Genomic DNA, 22,232 nt, shown 5'->3' with positions numbered 1-22,232 from the left:
AGGAAAATGCACCTTCCCCCACCTTCTCTTTCCCCCTCCCAGACTCTCCCTGAGAGAGACAGTAATCCTAACACAGAGAGAATTTAGCCTCTCTCTCCCCCTTCCCTCCTTTCTCCACACCAATTCCCTGGTGAATCCAGACCCAGTCCCCTGGGGGTCTCACCAGAATAAAAAAAAACAATTAGGTTCTTAAACAAGAAAAGCTTTTAATTAAAGAAAGAAAAACTAGTAAAAATTATCTTTGTCAATTTAAAAAAATGGAATAGGTACAGGGTCTTTCAGTTATAGACACTGGGAATACCCTCCCAGCCTAAGTATACAGGTACAAATTCAAATTTTTTCAGCAAAATACCAATTTGAACTCCTCCCAGCCAAATACACATTTGAACTCCTTTCAGTCAAATACACATTTGCAAATAAAGAAAACAACCATAAGCCTAACTCACTTTATCTACCTAGTACTCACTATTCTCAACTTAAAAGAACCTGTATTGGAGAGATTGGAGAGAAACCTGGTTGCACGACTGGTCCCTCTGAGCCCCCAGAGTGAACAACAACCAAACACTAACAGCACACACAGAAACTTCCCTCCCTCAAGATTTGAAAGTATCCTGTCCCTGATTGGTCCTCTGGTCAGGTGACAACCAGGGTCACTGTTCTTGTTAACCCTTTCCAGGCAAAGAGATATGAAGCACTTCTGTTCTATTAACTCCTACTTATCTGTTTATAACACCTTTTCCTATAGGTTAGTCTACTAATGATCTCATCTTGGTGCCATGTGCGTCAGTTCATTGCCATGGCACTCGTGTGCTCAGACATCTGAGGATGCTCTAGAAAAGCTCTTTGAGTGGGGTGATCCACAGGGAGTAGCTCAAACCTCCAAAGTCCCTGGCCAGGGGCAGGACATTAGCACAGCCAGGGAGGGGTGTGGCAGCGACATCACAAAGGCCTTTTGCAGGACCTGAGACTATTGGTCAAAGATGGTGGGGAGGTGGTGACCTCACAGAGAGATGCTGACATCAGCAAGGCAGGACAGGGACAAGGGGCCAGGGAAACCTCAGAGACCCCTATGGCTTTGCTTCAGCAAATCTCCTTCTCCAGGTCTCTCTTTGAGGACTGAGAGAGTATTCGGGTTCACAGACGTGAGCACCAGGAGTAACCTCTTTTGAGTTTTCTCCTTCCCTTTTAGTGATTTTACTAGAAAACAGCTGTCCCTGTTTAGAAGGTAAGAGCCTCCTGGAGGTTTGAAACCTGTTCAGTCTGATCTATCTAGTGAGAGTTGAATTCTAGGCATGGAAAACACGAGCTTAAGGAGGCAAAATTTTATTCCGCACTTGGGATTTTGTCCCTTAGAATCATGGGGACATTAGGGTTTGTCCTTTTTGTTTCACCTTTTCCTCCATCCACCTGTCCCTCCCTCCTTTCTCTTCATCTCTTCTTTTGTCCTTTCTCCTGTTCCCCTCCCAACACCAGGACGAGTGTGTGCGTGTGTGTTGCGGGGGAGTGCTCTGCAGCTCTCACTGTGGGAGTTCCACCCAAAAATGTGAGGCTGAAATAGTGCTCAGGCAGTCAGGGCTGGATTAACCTTTTGTTGGCCCTGGCACCAAACATATTTGTGGGCCCCAGTGTAGTCACTGTGGGCTCCGAGTGTGGGCCTGGTGGGGCAGTGCCATTGGTGCCATCGTATACCCAGTACTGAACCTCAGAGACATTTTTCATTTTGATCACACACCTCTCCATGACTATATGCATTGCCATACACAGCTCCCTCAGCCCGCGAGTTTTCTTATTGAGCTGTACACCCATGTGGGTTTACCAGTGTCCATAGTGAGCAGAACTTTCCTAGTGACCAAGGAAACTCCCCACAGATTTATCTCCTTCCTCATTCAGACCTTCTCTATCCATGTCTCCAGTACCCCCCCATGTCACCAGTCACTGCATGTGGTCCTAGTCTCAGCTCAAAGTTCTAAAGCCAGCAGACACCTGATCAGTTCTGACAGATCCCTCCCTCAGCCCCCATCCTGCCATGTGAGCAAGCCACCTGCAAACACCGTTTCCCCAAAGTGAGGACTTAGCCCTTGGGAATCTGAAGACACCAGCCTCTCTCCCTCTGCTCCCATCTACATGCTAGTCTGCTACCTGGTCACCACCATCTCTCCCCATACTTGTTTCCTTTCTACTTTGGACATGCTCCCAACCAGCTGGAAGCTCCCTCTGCAAGCCTGATCTGCTCCCTCCTTCCCTGCTCCCCCGACATTCCTTTCCTACTGGTGACCTCTTCCTTGAGGTTAACTCCAGTGTCTTTAGCTGCTCTAGCTTAATGGCCCCAGGAATCACAGAGCCACTTGTAGCTTCTCTGGCTACAGCCATGTGGCAACTGCCAGAGGCCAGCCTTAGACAGCTGCAGCTACTAGCCGCAGGAGGGGAGGCAGTGCCAAGGCTGAGCATGCTTGAACCTTGTAATGGCAGCACTAGGGACTCTAAATCCTCAGCACTGGCCCTAAGCAGCTGCAGACTCTGGAGTTAGGCACTTTCCTCCTCTAGGTTCCCGCATGGTTACAGAACTGCAGTAAAGTGGAACAATTTTCAGCTTCTGTGATTGGAAGATGTCTGGATCCATCTAATAAGACTGTCCTACATAAATGAGGAACGTTGAGGTGCCTTTATTATTCTTTTGTTCCATTCTTTGTTTCTATGGGGAATTTGCTACTGCAATTTCACTGTCTTCCTTTTAAACAAACAAAAGTAAAAGAAAACAGTGTAATGGCTGTTGAAAATAGCAATTCCAGCCCTAGTTAGCACTGGGAAGACCCCAACGTTTGTTGCTCAATTTTATCCTACTTTTTCTACAGCAAATGACAGTGGATCAGCATATTTGATTTGGGAGAAATGAAGTAACAGCTGCCCAAACTGAGCTTGGGCACTCCTGAATTTTGAGGTGTTCAGATCTGGAAGGCAGGGGCTAGATTCCCTTTCTGAATATTAGATACGTCTGGAAAGGAAAAGTCAATTTCTATTTTCACAGCTCAGAAGTGGAAATCCTCCTGTCCTGTATCTGAAGCTGCCCAAGGCAGTAGAGCCTCTCTTCCCTTACTTACCATTTTACCTTCTGGTGGGATCCATGTACCTCCCTTGCCAGGCTTCAGATAGAGAGAGGCCCTGTCCAGTTAGTCCTCCCAGTTCCTTCTTTGGGGGCTGTCAGGTGAGGTCACACCAGCATCAGGAAGTCTTCTGAGGGTGCTACCTGGGCCAAAGCCTGCTACTCCTTGGGCACACCTGTTTCCCATTCACGGTGCCACCCCCTTCTAGCAGCCAGCCCCTCAGCCACAGCAAGCTGCAGCACATGGAGTCTCACAGCTTCCCCCCCTCCCTTTCCTGTTGATAGCAGCCAAGGGAATGCTGGGAAATGTTCCTTCTCTGCTCCAAGGCAGGGAGCTGGCCAAGGAACTACAGCTCGCAGGGCCCTGTGGGGTCTCAGCTCCCCTGCTGAATCCAGGCTGCTCTGAGGCTCCGTTTCTCCAGAGGGGAGGAAGTTAGTGTTACAGGCCCCTTCTGAGCTTGGGCCCAGCACTATGGCACCACGTCAAATCCAGTACTGCTCCCAACACTGTCCAGCTCCACTGATGGCAGGATCTCTTCCCATTCCTTTCATTTCCTGCCTCCCCTCCAAGCAAAAGCTCTGCATTGTTTCCAGGCTGGGAATTGAACCCTGGGCTGCTTGGGTGAAAATCAGGCATCCTAATCACTAGACCACATGGGACTGCCATACTTAGCAGCACATTTAAATGTAGCCATTCAAAGTAGCCATTTAAAAACAGCCATTCAAAAAACTTCAAAAACAGACTTCAAAGAGAAATTGCAGTTACAATTGATCTGCAAACTTAACACCATTAATTTGAGCTTGAAGAGGGACTGGGGGTTGCTGGCTCACAACAAAAGCAATTTTCCCTCTCTTGGTATTGACACCTCCCCGTTAATTATGGGGAAAGGACCACATCCACTCTGACTGAATTAGCCTTCAACCCTGGTTCTCCCCTTGTAAGGTAACTCCCTTCACATCATGTTCCAATATATATTTATGCCTCTATCTGCAATTTTCACTCCATGCATCTGAAGAAGTGGGTTTTTTTTCCCACAAACGCTTATGCCCAAATAAATCTGTTAGTCCTTAAGGTGCCACCGGACCCTCGTTGTTTTCATGAAATAAAAGCAAAATGCACTCTAAACTGATCTTAACCCTTTCAATGCCCTTACAAACTTAGATACTTCTCACCACAGGCCGGCTGGTGGCTTTTCAGCCAGGCTCTCCCCTTTCATCAGCCCTTCAGTTGCTTGGTGTGGGGGTGTCTGTAGATGTAGGTGGACGAGAGAGACAAAGCATGGCAAATGTCTCTCCTTTTATGGTGTCCTTTCTTCCCTCTTGGCTTCCCCCCCCCCCCCCAGAGTCAGGTGAGCATCACTGCGTCTCTCCAAGCAAGTCTGAGCAATTCCCTTGGGGTGTCCTCATACAGATAAGTCATTGCATTGTAGCTCCCTTGCTGGACAATGGCTGTTGATGGGTTGTCTGACACCCTGTCCGGGTGTTGGTTACTTTCCTTGCTGTTGTCACTGGGGAGCTAATATTTGGCTGACTCCCCACCTTACAGCATAGCGACAACCACACTGCACAATTCTCATAACTTCATATGCATGAATGGTAAACATCTATGGGTACAGAAATGACTTTCAGCAGATCATATCCTTTCCCCGATACCTTACAAGTCATGCTCTGTATGTAAGGTGATGATTATATGAAAATGAGGAATATGGGGGTTACAGCATGCTCTCCCAAAGGTACAGAATGTCACACTGAGATTCTATTTTTATTTGTTCTGTAACAGCACTGAAGAGATCCAATGACTGACCAATGGCATTTCCAAGTGCTAAAATAGCAAGCGATGTTGGTCTCTCATTGGCCATCAGCGACTGAAGATACGGTTTAATGAGCCAGAGCTTCAAGGCGAGGGTGGCTCTGTCCACTGCCTTCCATTGTGCTGCTGGCCACCAAGTCCCTGGTGGCCTATATGTGAAGCTGGGAGAAGAGACTGGAGTGGCAAGCGGTGGCAGGACTTTTGCCACCAGGGTCTAGCTGCCCAACTTCCTCCTCGTACTGCTGGGCCCCCGTCGCCTTCAGGTAACACAGGAACTAAGGCAGGAATAGGGTGAGGAAGCAAGTAAAGCTGAGCAAGGAAGGCAAAAGTGAATCTTGTCTTCATGGGCCGCTCGCAATGACGTCCTTTTTCTGTGCCACAGCTGACAAAAAAATCCCACACAGAAAAGTAATAGGCCAAAAAGAAACCTAGCAGCTGCTGAAACAGTTCAGTTGGGAGCGTGCTAGACTAACAGGCTCTTCTATCCTCCTTTATGCACGGGCGGGATGTTTTCTGAGAGTGCAGCAGTTCCTTTAACTGCCACGAGTCCCTCATTTCAGGCTATGCAGCAGGAAAAGACAGCATGGGCTTCTGCACCGAGTTGGCCCACCTGACCTTTCATTCTTCTCTTGCTCTTTGTCAGCAAGGAGAAGAAAAAGAAGCTCTCCCTCAAGCTGGAGTCACAAGGGTGACGTAAGGATGACTTCCTGAGTGCCAGCTCCAGTCCTCTGCTCTGCAAGCTGACCTATCGAAGGGCTGCCACCACATTCTCTAGATTTGTCCATCGGTCTGTGCTAGAGTGAGCAACAGCCAAGCAAGCGAAGTTTCTGTAGTGTAGTCTTTATCACAATTGCCTAACATGCAAAAGGTCCCTGGTTCAGAAACATGCTGCCTTCCTTTTCCCAGATCCCCTTGTTGTTCAAAAAGGCCACTCCTCCTATTGGCCTGTCCCTGGGATAACTACAACCCCTGCATGACAAAGGATGCTGACAGCAGTGGAGAAAGCACCTTGATGTCAGGCTGGAGAACCTAGAGTAGTTAGGCCAGTCACCATTTGGAGGCTTGTGGCTTGGCCACCTCTGCTGTTGGAGGTTGGCCTATAGAGACTGTAACTTCCTGCTGGGCTCCTTTGCATGACTGGTCAAAGGAGGAAGTGAGACAGGAATGGGGCAATAAAGGAAAGTCAAGCTGAGGAAGGCAGGGAAGAGGCTGTACAGCTAAGTGGAGATAGCAGAGCACCACCCTTCATTCTGCAAAGCCTGGGGAGGTGTGGTTGGCTGCTGGGAAGTAGAATCCTGTGCCTGCCTCTTGGCTTCCCAGGGGTGGCTACTTGCAGCCCAGGAGAAGAAGAGGGGTTCTGGGTGAAAGGAAAACAAGCAAAGCTGAGTCCAAGTGGAGAATGGCTGCTCCTTTATGGCCAACCTGGGGGCATGACTGATGGTTTTAGAGGTGGAGGCTGGGCTGGCTGTGAGCAACTGGGATCCAGGAAACTCCCACCTGCCCTTCTGAGGGCTGAACCCATGGAGATGCAGTTGGCTGCTGGGAGACAGACCCCTGTGGCTGCCTCTTGGCATCCCAGGGATGGGTCCTTACAGCCCAGGAGAAGCGGGGTTCTGGGGGGAAGGAAAAGCAGCAATGGTGAGGCTGAGTGGTCTCCTTTCTGGCCGAGATGGTGGGCTGTGGTGGGTCTGGGGGTTGCCTGTAAGCCATAAGTGGACGTAGTGCAGTGAAAACCGCTGCTCCATTCTGGCCGACCTGGGGGCACCATGGATGACTTGGGAGTGGGGGCAGGGTGCTGGCTGTGAGCAAATGGGATCCAGGAAGCCCAGCCTCCCCCTCCAGGGGCAGAGTCTTCTTCTTCTCTCCTGCCATGGGGACCCTGGCCTTAAGCCTGCCCAGCATGTGCAGCAGCTAGAGCATTAAGCCTTCCTGTGTGCATAACCTAACTACGGTCTAGTGTAATAAGGTGTAAAGTTTAGATTGTGAATTTATCTTTAATTTCCATGGTAACTTACTTTGATCTTTTATTCCTACCACTTATAATCCTTAAAACTCCATCTGTCTGTAGTTAATAAATCTGTTTTATGCTGTACTTAAACTGGTGTATTTTGCTTGAAGTTATTGGGAAATCTCAGCTCCATTACAAGGCTGGTTCACGTACTATTCACAGTGAGGGAGGGGTGGACCCTGCGTAATAAACTCACACTGATCAGGCTTCTGATTAAGGCAAGATGGTATGATCCAGGGGTGCCAGGCTGCAGAGCTGGGGGGGGCGACTCTCTATCATTAGTGTTATGAATGGCTGCAGAAGCATTCATGTAATTCAGTTTGCTGTGTCCCTACCTACGGATGTCTGTGTAAGTGCAATATCTGTCAGAGATTCACAGCTTGTCTCAGCATCACAGTGTGAGAGGGAGCCCAGGCGGTGGGACACAGGGCTCAGGGGTCCCACCATTCAGGTTCCATGCCAGAGATCCCATCACAGACTTTCAACAAGCACAGCGGACGTTCACTGAAACAGTGAGAGAGATGCCAAAATAGTGATCTCCAGTGCCTGCAGACATCAATCTATCAGGAATTCTGCGCACAGAGAGGAACCTGCTAGTGGAAAATGCCTTTGGAAAAGCCCCTTCATTCCCAAGCTGTGGTCGTACAGTGCTTAGTGCTCTGCGTTGTGGCCTCAGGAGCCATGGATGCAAGTTGAGTTACGATGACCTTTTCCTTCTCTCCACATTTCTTAGGTGCCTTCTTCCAATACTTATCAGAAAAAATGACCGGTTTCTTTTGGAAGCATTTGCATTGCAAGGCAGAGGCAGTCTTCTCTGCTTCCTCAAAAGATTGACCAAAAAGTGGGAGGAGTGGACAGATTTGGCAAGGCACCACTGGATGCTGCATCTCTAACCTCCACTTCACCTGGCAAGTGGCTCTGGGACTTTTCTCGCAGCTGCTCCATTTTCATCAGTGACAATCAAAAGGAAGACGACATGACATCTGTGTGTGGACATCCCCAGCGAATCACAAGGACGTGTGGTGTAGGCTTTTGTGTTGCAGCAATTGCAGTCAAAGCAACCACCATGCCAATGCCAGTCACAACAGCCTTTTCATCAACTCCAGGCTTGTGATTTGATTTTTTCCAATGTTTCTCTCCAAAGAAGCCTTTTCCTTAGCAAGTAATGACTTGGATACCAAGGGAGGTCTCTTCTGTTTCCTAGAAAGACACAGAAAAATGTGAGCAGAGGAGACAAAACCCATAGAACAAGGCACCACTGGGAGTTGAACCCAGAAGCTCCTGTTTACTAGACAGGTGCTTTAGCCAGCTAAGTCATGGTGCCTGCTTTGCAAAAGTACTTGCAACTGTTCCTTTGATGGTCCAGGACAACACCTGCAAATTCCAAACTACAGACATTCCCCATTTACCTCAAGATTTGCAAGGAAGAACTGGTAGGCCAAGCCAGGATCTCCTGGTTACTAGGAAGACACTTCAGCCAGCTCTTCCCAAAGATCACTATCTAGAGACCTTTAAACAGCCTCTGTAGATGTTCACTGACAAAGAGATGCCGAAATAGAGTTCTCCACTGCCTGCAGCCATCACACTACCAGGAGTTCTGTGCACAGAGAGGCCCCTGCTGGTGGAAAAGGCTTTGGTAGAGACTCTTCTGACACCAGCCTGTGCTCATATACTGTTTAGCACTTTGTGTTGTGACTTCATCATCCACAGATGCCAGTTGAATTGGGGGACATTTTTCCTGTCTCCACATTTGTCTAATGGCTCCTTTCAACACTTGCCACCAAAAAGACTTGTTTCTTTTGCAAGCAATGTACAGCTAGACAAAGGCAGTCTTCTCCATTTCCTCAGAAGATCACCAAGCTGTGGGGAGAGAAGATACATTCAGCCAAGCTGGATGCCGAATCTCCTCTTTATTCAGGAGGTGTCTGTGAAGGACATAAATCTCCACCGTGTAGAGGGCAAGAATAGGAGTTTATTACACACAGCACTGGCAGAGTGTCACCTTGCTTATTAGGCTCAGAGACACTGTTAATTGATTACAATAGAATATATAGATTTTCCATGGGTGGGGGAAAGTGACGGGGTAGGGAGTTCCAAACTCTGGGATAAGTTTTGCAGCAAGACATAATAAGAACAGTAGCCGAAGGTTAACAGGTTACATAATGTATTCCACCCATGGTCTCAAGTTAGCAAGTTAACATTTCATGAATACTTTGATAAAATGTTATTAGTATAAAATATCTATGCTGAATTCTGATTTGAGGTCCATAGGAAAGGAGCAACTCCTTTGATTGTCCTCCAGGTACATTCCTAAGGGTTAAAGCAAAGAAACAGTGAAAGTATATGGCAATAAAGATTGTTTTCTGTGTGTCTTAAGGCAAGGCATTGGTCCCTGGGAAGGGAGGTGGAAGGATGCCATATCTTATACTGACATCTGCCAACTTTTCATAAACTCAAGGTTGGATCTCTGGGAAGAAGGTCTCCCTACAGAAGAGACTTACACAATAGGAACAGGGATTCTTTGTTCAATCTGCAACTCTGAATAAGACACAATTCTTTAGTTCTTAGCTCCAACACCTGGCAATTTGCTGACCAAGCCTATCTTAGCAAGCAAGGCTTTCTGTTTACCCAGCTTTCTTTTAGCTGGTCACTATTTGCTAGGCTTCTGGTCCCTTGATTATACTCTGGACTTTGGGTCTGGAAAAGAGCTGGCACAATCCATAGACCAGGTTGTTATATAAAATGCACATGAATTTTAACCCTTCACATACTGTAATGGCAAAGCTCTTGGTTCAGGCTTGTAGTAGTGATGGAATAAACTGCAGGTTCAAATCAAGTCTCTGGAGTCCATCCACAGCTGGGATGGGTCATTCAGTCCTTTGTACAGAGCTACAGTTTGTAGCAAAGTCCCTTCAGAGGTACGAAGCAGGATTGAAGACAAGATGGAGATGAGGCATCAGCCTTTTACAGTCTCTTGCCATGTGGTCTTTGCTTTCTTTGTCCCAAGGACACTCTATCCAGCACGTGGCATAGAAAAACCTTTCAGTTTTGTCAATAGGCAGGTCCCTGCATACCTTGCTGAGCCACAAGGCGTATCTGCCTTCTCTCAGTGGGTTGATTGTAGAGCTGATGGTCCTTAATGGGCCATCAAGCAGGCTAGGCAGAACTGACACCAACTTGTCTGGCTGGGGTGTTCCTTGGAAGCATAGCACAAGTTTGAATACAGACAGCATAGAGCCAATATTCATAACATCAACTACAAAAATGATACACATCTAGAGATAGCATAATTATAATCAGCCAATCAGAACCTCTCCATAGACCCGTTTCATGACAACCTTTCTCTCATATTGGCTGCAAATATAGAACAGTGGTCACAATGGTGATCTATAAAGTTACAGATTATGTCAATAACATCACAGGAGGTGACACGGCATCAGTGAGACTGATATTGGAATACTGTCTCCAGTTTTGGTGTCCTCATTTGAAAAAGATACTGTGAAATTGGAGCTGGGGCAGCAAAAAGCCACCAAAATGTTCTGAGGGCTGGAGAAAAATGCCTTCTAGTGAGCTATTGAAAGAGCTCCATCTGTTTAGCTTATCAAAAGAAGATTGAAAGGTGACTTCACTGAAGTGTTGAAGTGCCTTAATGGAGAGAAAAGATTGGGTATTAAAGGGCTCTTGAATGGAGCAGAGAAAGACATAACAAGACCCAATGATTGGAAGGTGAAAAGAGACAAATTCATGTTACAACTAAGCCCCAAATAGTCAACAGCGAGGATGATTCACCACAGGAACAAGCTACGAAGGAAAGTGGTGGATTCTCCATTCCCTGATGTCATTCAATGAAGACTAGATGCCTTTCCCCCAAAAGTAGCTATTGTGTCATGCAGGGGGCCTGTGATATGCAGGGGGTCAGATTAGATGCTCTAATGGTCTCTTCTGGCCATAAAGTCGACTAATTTCTGAAACACTGAGTGTAGCATTGGGAGCAGCGTCTGAAGTTTTACTGTCTAGCCAGCTTGCTGCCTAGAACAAACACTCCTTGAGTGGGGTGACTACAGGGAGTAGCTCAAACCTCCAAAGTGCCTGGCCAGGGGCAGGATATTGGCACAGCAAGGGAGGGGTGTGGCAGTGACGTCACAAAGGCGTTTTGCAGGACCTCAGACTATTGGTCCAACATGATGGGGGGTGGTGACCTCATAGGGAGATGCTGACATCAGCCAGGCAGGACAGGGGCGAGGGGCCACAGAAACCTCAGAGACCCCTGTGGCTTTGCTTCAGCAAGTCTCCTTCCCCAGGTCTCTCCTTGAGGACTGACAGAGTATTTGGGTTCACGGACGTGAGTGCCAGGAGGAACCTTTTTCAAGTTTTCTCCTTCCCTTGTAGTGATTTTACTAGAAAACAGCCATCCCTGTTTAGAAGGTAAGAGGCTTCTGGAGGTTTGAAACCTGTTCAATCTGATCTATCTGGTGACAGGACACTTCCCTTCTCTGTACCTCAGGCTCCTCCCCATCTGTCCAATGGGAACAGGGACAATTCTCGAGCTCTGGGCGGTCGTGAGGCTCGGTGAGATAAGGGGCATTAAAGCCCTCTGTGAAGGAGAAAGGGGAGTGTCACAGTGTTTTAGCACCAAGGAATTCTAAAGTTTGCTAAAATGTCTAGTCTGCGGAAACAAGAAATGGTTGGGGCCAAACTTTTTAACCACTGCCTTTTTTGAAGCCCACTCAAGGATGTGAGTCCCTGTCTTTTAGGTATCCGGGGTTCTTTGCCAGCAGGAGAGAAGAGGTTCCTGCCTCCGTTTTTGTGGCCTAAACAAACCAGGTGTTGTGCCCCAGTTCTCGTCTGAGATCCCTGAAAAAGAACATCTTCCCATCCATGAACAAGACAAGACCTGTCTTTCAAAGGGGAACAAAGAGACCTCTGGGACTTACAGACTAGCTAGCCTCACTTCCATAGCTCGAGAGATCCTGCAATACATTCTTAAACAATCCATTTGTCAGTAGCACCTACAGGATAATTTGGTTCTTAGGACTAGTGAGCATGGATTTGTCAAGAACAAATCATTCCAAACCGATCCTCTTTCCTTCTTTGGCAGGGTTCTGGGCCTGGTGGAGGTGGGTAAACAGTAGATGGGATCTAGCTTGGTGTTACTAAGGCTTTTGACACAGTCCCGTAGGACATTCTCACAAGCAAACGAGGGAAATGCAGTCCAGCTGCAATCAGCGTAATGTGGGTGCAGAGCTGGTTGAAAGCCCAGACTCCAGGAGCCCTTCTCCATGTTTGGCTGTGCAACGGAGAGGGTGTACCTAGTGGGTCTGGCAGAGATCAGTCCGTGGTCCAGTACTATTCAATATTTTCATGAATGATTTGGAAAATGGAGTGGAAAGCATGCTTCTAATATTTACAACTGACATCAAGCACTTTGGAGAGCAGGATTGGAATTCAAAACGCCCTTAACAAATTGGAGACTTGGTCTTCTTGAGCCAAACTCTGTAGCTGGGCCCCTCTCTCTAGACTGGGCTGAAGTGAAACTCCAGAGCCAAACACTCCTCCTGGGCAGTGCGCTCCGACCTTGAATGGTGAGATGCTGCTTAGCACTGTCAGAGCAGCTTTTGCTGGGGGATTCTCCCAGCACTTTCCAATAGCGGGAAAGTATGAAATCCCCATTTGACGGCTGGGGACAGAGCCCTAAATGGGGGAGCAACTTGCCCAAAGTCCCCCAGGAAAAGGAAAACAACCAGCAGTGGAACCAATAGGAAGCCCAGCAATGGAACTCAGGAGTCCTGACTCCCAATCCCCTGGTCCAGTCACTGCAGCGGAGCACACTCCCTCTCAAAGGTAGGAGGAACAGCCATGAGGGCCTTCTTGTAATTGCCAGCTGTGGGAGGGAGTGTGCAGCAGTGGTTAGCGAAGGGGCCTGGAAAGAAGGACTGCTGGGTCCCATCTATACTTCTGATACTTGGCGTGACCCTGAGGCAGTAGCTTCCCCTCCCCAGGCCTGTTTCTCATCAGTAGGGTGGAGGTCGCAGTCCCGGCGCTTTGGGAGGCTCCAGGAAGGTGTGTAAAGTGCTAGGATGTCAGGATCCTGGAGGCGCTGTCACCCCCACACTAGGGAGGTGTTCTGCACGCCCTGCTGCTGGCTGAGTTTCTCCGTCCCTTGGCAATAAGACAGTCTAGAACCCCAACCAGGGTTATTCTATCTGCCACCCAAGATCCATAAACCTGGAAATCCTGGACGCCCCATCATCTCAGGCAATGGCATCCTGACAGCAGGATTTCCTGGCTATGTAGACTTCCCCCTCAGGCCCTACGCTACTAACACTCCCAGCTATCTTTGAAAGCCAGTGACTTCCTGAAGAAACTACAATCCATTGGTGACCCTGCAGAAAACACCATCCTGGCCACTATGGAGATAGAAGCCCTCTACACCAACATTCCACACAAAGATGGACTACAAGCCGTAAGGAACAGTATCCCCGATAATGTCACGGCAAACCGTGTGGCTGAACATTGTGACTTTGTCCTCACCCACAACTATTTCAGATTTGGAGACAATGTATACCTTCAAGTCAGCGGCACTGCTATGGGTACTCGCATGGCCCCACAAGATGCCAACATTTTTATGGCTGACTTAGAACAACGCTTCCTCAGCTCTCGTTCCCTAATGCCCCTACTCTACTTGTGCTAACTTATGACACCTTCATCATCTGGTCCCATGGAAAAGAAACCCTTGAGGAATTCTACCGTGATTTCAACAATTTCCATCCCACCATCAGCCTCAGCCTGGACTAGTCCACACAAGAGATCCACTTCCTGGACACTACAGTGCTAGTAAGCGGTGGTCACATAAACACCACCCTATACTGGAAACCTACTGACCGCTATACTTACCTACATGCCTCCAGCTTTAACCCAGACCACACCACACGATCCATTGTCTACAGCCAAGCTCTAAAATACAACAGCATTTGCTCCAACCCCTCTGACAGAGACAAACACCTACAAGATCTCTATCAAGCGTTCTTACAACTATAATACCCACCTGCTGAAGTGAAGAAATAGATTGACAGTGCCAGAAGAGTACCCAGAAGTCACCTACTACAGGACAGGCCCAACAAAGCAAGTTACAGAATGCCACTAACCATCACTTTCATCCCCCAACTAAATCCTCTCCAGCACATCATCAAGGATCTACAACCTATCCTGAAGGGCGATCTCTCACTATCACAGATCTTGGGAGACAGGACAGTCCTTGCTTAAAGACAGCCCCCCAATCTGAAGCAAATACTTACCAGCAACCACACAACACAAACACTAACCCAGGAACCTATCCTTGCAACAAAGCTCATTGTCAACTCTGTCCACATATCTATTCAGGGACACCATCATAGGACCTAATCACATCAGCCACGCTATCAGAGGCTCATTCACCTGCACATCTCCCAATGTGATATATGCCATCATGTGCCAGCAATGCCCCTCTGCCATGTACACTGGCCAAACCAGACAATCTCTACATAAAAGAATAAATGGACACAAATCAGACATGAAGAATTATAACATTCAAAAACCGGTTGGAGAACACTTCAATTTCCCTGGTCACTCATTTACAGACCTAAAAGTCGCAATATTCCAACAAAACACCTTCAAAAACAGGCTCCCACGAGAGACTGCTGAATTGGAATTAATTTGCAAACTGGACACCATGAAATTAGGCTTGAATAAAGACTGGGAGTTGATGGGTCATTACACAAAGTAAAACTATTTCCCTATGTTTATTTGTCCTCCTACTGTTACTCACACCTTCCTGAAAACTGTTGAAAATGGGCCATCCTGATTATCACTACACAAGGTTTTTTCCTCCTGCTGATAATAGCTCACCTTAACTGATCACTCTTGTTATAGTGTGTATGGCAATACCCATTTTTTCTGTGTGTGTGTGTATATATATATATATATATATATATATATATATATATATATCCTTCTACTGTATTTTCTACTGCATGCATCTGATGAAGTGGGTTTTATCCCAGGAACGCTTACACTCAAATACATTTGTTAGTCTCTAAGGTTCCACAAGTACTCCTGTTCCTTTTGCAGATAAATTAATGGAGATTAAGTCCATGAATGGCTATTAGCTAGGATGTTTAAGGAATGGTATCCCTAGCCTCTGTTTGTCAGAGAGTGGAGATGGATGGCAGGAGAGAGATCACTTGATCATTGCCTGTTAGGTTCACTCCCTCTGGGGCACCTGGCATTGGTTGCTATTGGTAGACAGGATACTGGGCTGGATGGACTTTTGGTCTGACCCAGTATGGCCACTCTTATGTTCTTATGAAGAGAGGGGCAAAGCCCTCTGACAGAGTTTCTGTAGTGTAGTGGTTATCACATTTGCCTAACACCCAAAAGGTCCCTGGTTCAAAACCAAGCAAAAATATGATATGATGGCTTAATTTTCCCAGCTCCTACTGGCCTGTCCCTCCTGTTGTAGGAGCAGCAGTGATTTCTGTGCTCAAAAGGTCTGTTATACTTCCCCTCCCTCCCACTTTTGTCCTCTCCCTCTCTGAATGCCTGTGAAGTGGCTTTCCCCCTCCCGCTCCCTCCTGGAATGCTTGTGGGATGAAGGGGCTGGTTGAAGAGCAGAAGAGCTCCCAGGTAGACAAGGTGTCTGGGACTCTAATTAGGCAGCACTCACACCCCCAGAGCATGGACACTGCCCAAGGTGCAGTGTGACCAATCAGATGCAGCCAAGTCATCTCTAGTCGCAGGCCATGAGGAGCAGGCCCTTAAAAGGGGAAGGGGCCCTGTGCTCAGGAGTCACTCACAAGCTTGTATCTCCAGTGAATGCCCTTCGCCTGGACCTCCTGGCCAGTGGTTCTCTGCGTTGTATTTCATTGTGCCTCAGGAAGACTTACCTTCATCACACCGTCCATCACTGCGCTGTGGGACACTTACCTTGCAGAATCCTGACATCTCCAGTGCCGAGCCAGTCCTGGGAGCGTGAGTATGTGAGTGTGACACCCCATCCCCCTTCTTTTGAGCTTAGCTATCAATATAATAAATGTGCTGCTTTCTGCCAAACTCTGGTGGGTCATTAGTCCTCCCTATGCTTATTAGTTGGCCCAATTTCAGGTAAAACCTGCAGTAACCCCAACCTGTGCATGACAGAGGGTGGTGAATGAGCTGAGAAAAAGCCTTAGCATCAGCAGGGGAAAGCTAGAAGATCTGGGCCAGTCACCTTTTGAAGCCTTGTGGCTTGGTCTCCTCTGCCCTGGGAGGCTGGCCTATGGTGGTCGGCTCTTCCTGCTGGCCTCCTCTGCGTGATTTTCCAAAGGAGGAAGTGAGGCAGGAATGGGGCAAAAGAGGAAAGTCGAGTTGAGGAAGGCAGGGCAGAAGTTAAGTGCCTCAGTGCGGCTAAGTGGAGTTAGTAGAGCACCACCTTTCGTTCTGCAAAGTCTGGGGAGGTGCGGCTGGCTGCTGGGAGGTAGAATCCTGTGCCTGCCTTTGGCTTCTCAGGGGTGGCTACTTGCAGCCCAGGAGAAGAAGGATGGTTCTGGGTGAAAGGAAGACAAGCAAAGCTCTGGGAGGAGATTTGGGTGCGGGCTCTGTGCTGGGGGAGGGGGTTGGGGTAAAGGAGGGGTGGTGCTTATCCCAGGCACTGCAGCTCCCAAAGTGACCACACAACCCTCCAGCAGCAGCTCCTAGGTGGGTGGGGCCAGGGGGTCTCAGTGAGTCGCTGCCTGCAGGCGCTGCCCCCAGAGCTCCTATTGGCTACAGTTCCTGGCCAATGGGAGCTGTGGAGTTGGTACTCGGGGCAGGGGCAGCGCATGGAGACACTCTCCCCCCCCCCCCAGCGGATGCCAGGACATGCTGGCCACTTCTGGGAGCAGCACAGAGGGATGGAGGCAGAGTGGGCAGGGAGCCACCTCAGTGCTGCTGGCACATCTCTGCACACCCATGGGGGGAGGGGAGCAGAGGGCCTCCATGCACTGCCTGGAGTAGGGGCAGTGCACAGAGCTGCCTCCCCTCCAGGGTCTCTTACAGGAGTGGGTGGGTGGGGTCTTTTGGCCTGCAAGGTGCAGCAGGTCGGACTAGATGATCACAGTGGTCCCTTCTGAACTTAAAGGCTCTGAGTCTAAAAGGGAGAGGGAAGTAAAGGGAATTTTTTTAAGAAATAAACCAAACATCGTAGTACCGGGATGACTCCAACAGCTCATTGTATAGTCCCGCCCCCTTTTTCCTCCACTGGGTGGTTAATGACCTGCTAGGATTTGGGACACTGATCCTCTCATTCCATCACTAAACTGATACAATGTGACTGAAATTAAACCAATTCCCAGAGGAGAAAACATCACATCATTGCATTGGCTGGAAAGCAAACCCAGGTCAAGTGCTTGGAAGGGAGCTATGCTCACCACTATACCACCAATGCATCTAGCAAAAGTGCTTCTCCTACATGCCACTTATGCTTGTCAAATCAGGCTCGACCAGCATTGAGGAGATTTTCTACCTGATAAAATGTACTGGATTCTCATCACTGAAAAAGGAACACCTCCATCTTCACTTGGGTTTGAACCTCAGCCTTTCAATTAGCCACCAAAGTTGTTAATCACAGGCTATGTCTATACTACAAGATTATTCCAATTTTACAGATTGTATAAAGTCGAGGATACAGGCCCACACTAAGCACATTAATTTGGCTGTGTGTGTCCAGGTACCAAGGCTAGCATCAATTTCCAGAGTGTTGCAATGTGAGTAACTGTCCCACAGTCTTCCCTGCCCATTGGAATTCTGGGTTGAGATCTCAATGCCTGATGGGGCAAAAACAGTGTCATGAGTGAGTCTGGGTAAATGTCATCACTCAATCCTCCCTCCATGAAAACAACGGCAGGCTATCATTTTGCGCCCTTTTCCCTGGATTGCCCCGGCAGACGCCATAGCACAGCAACCATGGAGCCCGTTCAGCATTTTTTCACTGTCACCGTATGTCTACTGGATGGTGCTGACAAACGTGGTACTGCAGTGCTACACAGCAGCATCCCCTTGCTTTTTCCAAGTTAGCAAAGATGGTTACCAGCCCTACTGTACCGTCTGCTGCTTTGCAAGTTGACAATGACAGTTACCAGTTATACTGTACCATCTGCTGCTGTCATGGGTGCTCCTGGCCGGCCTCGGTGGGGTCGGCCACGGGCTTATGGACAAAAATAGGAATGACTCCCCAGGTCATTCTCTTCTTTAAGTTTTGTCTAATGGAGAGTCAGTTCTGCCTAGACTATCAGGCAAGACTACTAAAGAACCAGAGAGGCAAACGGCCACTCCGGGTCAGAGCCCCAGACATCCCGCAGAAATGATGAGCTGCATGCCATTCTAGGGAATGCCCCTGCAACAACCCTACCCATTGCTTCCCTCCTCCCCCACCCCTCCTGGGCTACCGTGGCAGTTATTCCCCCATTTGTGTGATGAAGTAATAAAGAAAGCAGGAATTTGAAACAACACTGACTTTATTGCTTCTGCAAGCAGGGATCAAAGCTGGGAGGGGAGCGCAGCCTCCAGCTGCTATGATATTCCAGGAAGGACTAAATCTCCATTAGACAAAGCTTAAAGAAGAGAATTAACTTGGGAGTCATTCCCATTTTTGCCCAGGCACCCCCGGCCAACCTCACCAAGGCCAGTCAGGAGCACTCACGGGACGACGATGATGGATACCTGTCCTACTGTACCGTCTGCCGTCCGCAAGGGAAGGGAAGAGGATGCTGTTGTGTAGTGCTGCAGCACCACATCTGCCAGCAGCATCCAGTAGACATACAGTGACATTGAAAAAAAGTGAGAGAGGATTTTTTTCCCTTTGCTTTCATGGGGGCAGGAGGCGGGAGAACGACATATACTCTGAACAACCCGCGACAATGTTTTTGACCCTTCAGGCTTTGGAAACTCAGCCAAGAATTCAAATGGTTTTTGGAGAGTGCGGGAACTGTGGGATAGCTACAGTCATCAGTCTCCCCTCCCTCCATGAGCATCCATTTCATTCTTTGACTTTCTGGTACACTTATCTCAGTTCCTTAAGTTTCAGCACTGCGTTGAGTCCCTGTTGTGGCCTCTGTCCATCATAGCCTTGGAGATTTTTTTCAAATGTTTTGGCATTTCGTCTTTTGGAACGGAGTTCTGATAAAACAGATTCATCTCCCCATACAGAGATCAGCTTCAGTATCTCCCGTACGGTCCATGCTGGAGCTCTTTTTTGATTCTGGGATTGCATGGTCACCTGTGCTGATCAGCGCTCCACGCCGGGCAAACAGGAAATGAAATTCAAAAGTTCACAGGGCTTTTCCTGTCTGCCTGGCCAGTGCATCCGAGTTCAGATTGCTGTCCAGAGCAGTCACAATGGTGCACTGTGGGATAGCGCCCAGAGACCAATACCGTCAAATTGCTGCCACACTAACCCTAATCTGACATGGCAATACTGATTTCAGCACTACTCATCATCAGGGAGGAGTACAGATACCGGTATTAAGAGCCCTTTATATCAATATAAAGGGCTCGTTTTGTGGATGGATGCAGGGTTAATGTGATTTAACGTTGCTAAATTGGATATAAACTCGTAGTGTTGACCAGGCCAGAGAGATCAGCAGGTTTCCCCTATTGTTTCCTGCTTTCGTTTTCTTGACTAGTTTCTCCTCTGCACCAACTTGCTGTATTTGTTTGTGAGTCTGACTAGTTCAGTTGGTAAAGCATCTGACTTTTAATCTGAGGGTTCAAGTCCCTGGTCAGGTGATAAACTACTCATTATATCTTAAAAATCTGTCTTTCTGGAGTCGTCTTTGGTGTTTTTTCTCTTCAGGATTTTGCCTTTTCTAAGAAGGGCCTTTGTGTGGAGGGGATTGAAGGGGCAACTTCCTGACAGCCCCTTTGTCCTTGCAGGCTGGAGTAATAAAGGCCTCTGGGCATATAGCATGTTCCTCCTCTGTGCACGCACACACAAAATATCCCTATGGAATTAGAATCACCTGCTGCCTTCCCCTGTTCTGCTGGATTCCCAAATGAGGATACTCTTCAGCCTAAACCCATGTCCCCTCTTTGCCCAGTGCTCCTCAGTCCCAACCCTCAGTCCCTCCTATGCTCACTGCTCCTCACGCCCAACCAGAGCCTGCTCCTCTTCACCCTTCTCCTCTGTCCCAACCCACAGCCCCCTCCTATTCCTAGTGCCCCTCAATCTCAACCCACAGCTCCCTCCTTCCCCCCAGCAGCAGGTGCTTCAGATCCCCTCAGGAAGATTTTCTTGCAAGGTTTCCTGTATGAGTCTTCATGTGGATTTTACAGTATGTTGGAAATATGTTGGATTGCTTGCCAAAATGATTACTTTTGGCTGGTGTTGGATTCCCAGTCTCCTTGTTATTGGGACAGGAGAAATAAAGGGTTGTTGTACTTGTTGTGTGAATCGAGGGCAGCAGAACTGTGCTTGGCAGACCCCGATGGAGGGACTCACCCTCAATTCAACAGCACTTGATAGGCAGGGGACATTGGTTCCAAAGCCAAGTGGGCTGGGGCCTGAGTCCTCATACTAAAATTTAGGTATTAGACCAACTTTAGGACAGGGTGGCTGTGGAGGGGTGAGTTAATCCCTAGACAACATAGTGAGTACGGTGCCTTCTTATTTTCCCCCTTTTCCACCCAGGATGGCAGATGAACTCTACAGAGGCACCTCTGGGCTTGCACTGACTAAGGACAACAGCGGTGAGTGGGGTGCACAGAGGGCTCATGTTAAAGGACTTTTGGTTGCTGGACTTACGAACCGTAGGGAGAAGGACACTGCCCAGCTTATTTGTGGGTGGGTCTTTTCCTCGTGGTTTAGGTTTATGTGTTGGGGCTGCTGACATGACTTCTGCTAACCCTGGGCTTGCATTGCAATGTAGACGTACCCTGAGAGTGCAGCTATACTGAGATAAAATCCCTGTGGCCCGGCTGGCCTGGATGATCTGATTTGGCCTCCTGGGGCTCAGGTTGTGAGGCTAAAAACTGCAGTGCAGACATTTGGGCTCAGACTGGAGCCCAGGCTCAGAGACCCTCACCCCTTGTGGGGTCTCGGAGGCCGGGCTCAAGCCCAAGTGTCTACACTGTAATTTTATTACCCTGCAGCACAAGCCCCATAAGCCTGAATCAGCTGACCCAGGGTTTGAGAATAGTGACTTGGGTGTGTTAATGGCAGTGAAGACGTAATGCTAGGCTATGTCCACACTGCAGTGAAACACCCAGAGCTGCCCCCTGCCAGCTCAGGCTCCTGGGGCTTGAGCCGTGGGGTAGTAAATTTGCAGTGTAGACATCTCGGCTCAGGCTCAATACCGGGGTCTGGGACCCCACAAGGTTGGGAGGGAGTTTAGCAAGCCAAAAAGGTAAAATGGCAGTGGAGTATTACCGTGGACTCAATGGCATTTCTCCATTGGTCTGTCTCCTTTGGGGCAGGGACAATAACACGTCCTGCTGCATTCGTTAGTTCAAAGGGCGGTTTAGGATTTTCATTCTCAGACACTGGGCACAAAGCAGGACTCAACCCTCAATGCAAATTAAATGAGCTGCCCACAGATTCTGGCAGCCACAATGAGCATTTGGTGTGAGAGCTCAGACCTGCCCCCGTCTCAGAGGGAGGGGGTCATCTGCGAGGGGACGGACCACTGTCCTATCAGCTCTTATCTCCCAAACTTTCAGTAACTCTATTATCAGTGGCTCTGAGCATAATTTAAACCATAAGAAAAACCACACTGGGCTAGGCCAAAAGCCCATCTAGCTCTGAATCTTGTCTTCTGACAGTAGCCAATACCAAGTGCTCCAAAAGCCACTCCCCTAGGGACCACTGGGAGTTGAATCCAGGATCTCCTGCTTGCAATGCAAGTGCTTTAACCAGCTAAGCCATGGTGCCTGCATGTGGTTAAAACACAGTGTCTGACCACACCTGACTCACTGACATCTCCACCAGGACCTGACAAGCTTTGCTTGTGTTTGGATTCTGCAAAGCAGAGGAGCAGATGAGGTTCTCCTTGCAAGGTGTGTGTGTGTGTGTGTGTGTGTGTGTGTGTGTGTGTATATATCTTTGGCCAGGTCTGCACTACAAAGTTATTTCAGCAGAATTATATTGCTCAGGTGTGTGAAAAACACACAACTCTCCCTCGGTCGCAGCTTGTGGCTGGTGTACACACTGCAATGCCACATCTGGTGACAAAACTGCCCTGTTTTGGTGACAAAATAAAACCACTTCGATGAGAGGCCTAGAGCTTTTTGCAGCAAACTTAAAGGGACAGAGTGCCAGTGTAGATGCT

Source organism: Gopherus flavomarginatus, chromosome 23 (assembly GCF_025201925.1).
Source record: "Gopherus flavomarginatus isolate rGopFla2 chromosome 23, rGopFla2.mat.asm, whole genome shotgun sequence".
Lineage (NCBI taxonomy): Eukaryota > Metazoa > Chordata > Testudines > Testudinidae > Gopherus > Gopherus flavomarginatus.
The sequence above is the reverse complement of the archived record's forward strand: the minus strand, read 5'-3'. Positions refer to the sequence as shown.